General features: G+C 62.9%; 1 non-coding gene across 1 annotated transcript; it reads right to left on the bottom strand.

Moving 5' to 3' along the window:
• Positions 1-341: 341 nt before the first annotated feature.
• LOC120102580 (5.8S ribosomal RNA) lies at positions 342-494 on the bottom strand. Its single transcript, XR_005504216.1, has one exon. It is a non-coding gene; the product is annotated as a 5.8S ribosomal RNA (ribosomal RNA).
• Between the last annotated feature and the right edge of the window lie 1,167 nt (positions 495-1,661).

The following is a 1,661-nucleotide window of genomic DNA, read 5'->3' as shown; positions in this document are numbered from 1 at the left end:
GCCCCTCTCGCGCCCAGGCACCTGACTGGCCCACGCCGATGCGTCCCCAAGGTGGGGAGAGCAGGCGAGGACGGGAGCTGGAGCGGCAGAGCGAGCAGGAATGAGCCACGAGAAGGGTGGTCGGCTCCTGGCGCCGGTGGACAGGGAGATCGAGGCCCACAGATCGAGGCCCAAGCAGATCCACCGGGCGTGGACGACCAACGGACGCCGCCCAAGTCTGAACTTCGGGAGATGGAGGGCCAAAGGAAGAGGCCCTGCAAGCAGAGACCCAGCTGCTCGACGTGCCCTACCCCCCCACGGCGACGAAACCACAGGGGGCGTGGCAGCGATTGATCCTCAAGCGCCTCTCAGACAGGTGTAGCCCCGGGAGGAACCCGGGGCCTCAAGTGTGTTCAAAGTGTCCATGATCAATGTGTCCTGCAATTCACATTAATTCTCGCAGCTAGCCATGTTCTTCATCGACGCACGAACCAAGTGATCCACCGCTAAGAGTCATATAGGTATCTGGGGTGTGAGCAGACTTGTATGCGAGCTAACAATGGCACCACCTCCCCCGCCCGCCCCTGTTGCATGGGAAGAGAGGGGCCAAACGGGAGGCGGCTCCACCTCAGGCCCGCCAGCGGGAAACTAAAGGATACATGTGAAAAGAAAAAAAAGACAGGGTCGGGAACGGAAAGGCGGGACGCATAGGACATGGACACCGCGAACCCAGCACCCAGCGGCAGCCAGCCAATGGGCGGGCAAGTCGGGCGCTCGGGCCGGGATTCCATGGGCGCCCAGAGGGGGCTCGCAACGACGCCTCTGGAAGCGCCAGCCCTCCCTCGGACGACCAATGGGCGGTAGGGCGACCACCCCCCCACCCTGGGGTTTTTAAATCTCCGCGCTGGAACATGACTGCTAAGTACCCGGACAGGAGCGGGGCGGACACGGTAGGCCCAGAAGGCGGGGCGGGACGGGGTGCGTGAAACCCATCCGCGGCACAGGCACCCCCGCACTCGACAGAGCCACCCTGGCACCATCAAAGCTGGAGAGCTGTGGCGAAGGGGCGGCAGGTGCCATGAGGAGAGCGAGCGTGTCCCCGCCACCGCCCGGGAAGAGATCACATATCTCTCCCCCTCCCCCGTCGCCCCCCCCCCCCCGTGCACACGAGATGAGATCACGGAGCCGGTCCAGAAAGAGGCAGAATGACCTCAGTACGCCAAGGGCCATGGCTGGCCTGCAGGCAAGGGAGGCACCTGAGCCCGCTGAGGCAGAAGCAGCAGTGGCGGAGGCAGAGGCGGGCGCTTGGAGGCGAGGACGTAGGCAGAGGAGCGAGGGAGAGAGAGAAAATGGAGGAAGTCCCTCGACGGACCAGACCAGACACACTCCACGCACCGCTCCGTAAAGACCCCCGCCTTTCCTGAAATGCTCACTTGGTCAGCCGGAGACGCGCCTCCCGGTGAGAGGAGGGACTCACACAGGCCCAAGAAAGGACCAGACACCCCCTCGGCCTTCTCTGTTAATGATCCTTCTTCCACCGGTTCACCTACAGAAACCTTGTTACAACTTTTACTTCCTCTAGACAGTCAAGTTCGACCTTCTTCTCAGCCCTCCAACAGGGCCATGGGCCGATCAGGCCCCACTAAACCATCCAATTGGTAGTAGGGAAGGGTGGTGTGTAC

This window comes from Rattus norvegicus, chromosome 10 (genome assembly GCF_036323735.1).
Source record: "Rattus norvegicus strain BN/NHsdMcwi chromosome 10, GRCr8, whole genome shotgun sequence".
Taxonomy (NCBI): domain Eukaryota; kingdom Metazoa; phylum Chordata; class Mammalia; order Rodentia; family Muridae; genus Rattus; species Rattus norvegicus.
The sequence above is the reverse complement of the archived record's forward strand: the minus strand, read 5'-3'. Positions and strand labels throughout refer to the sequence as shown.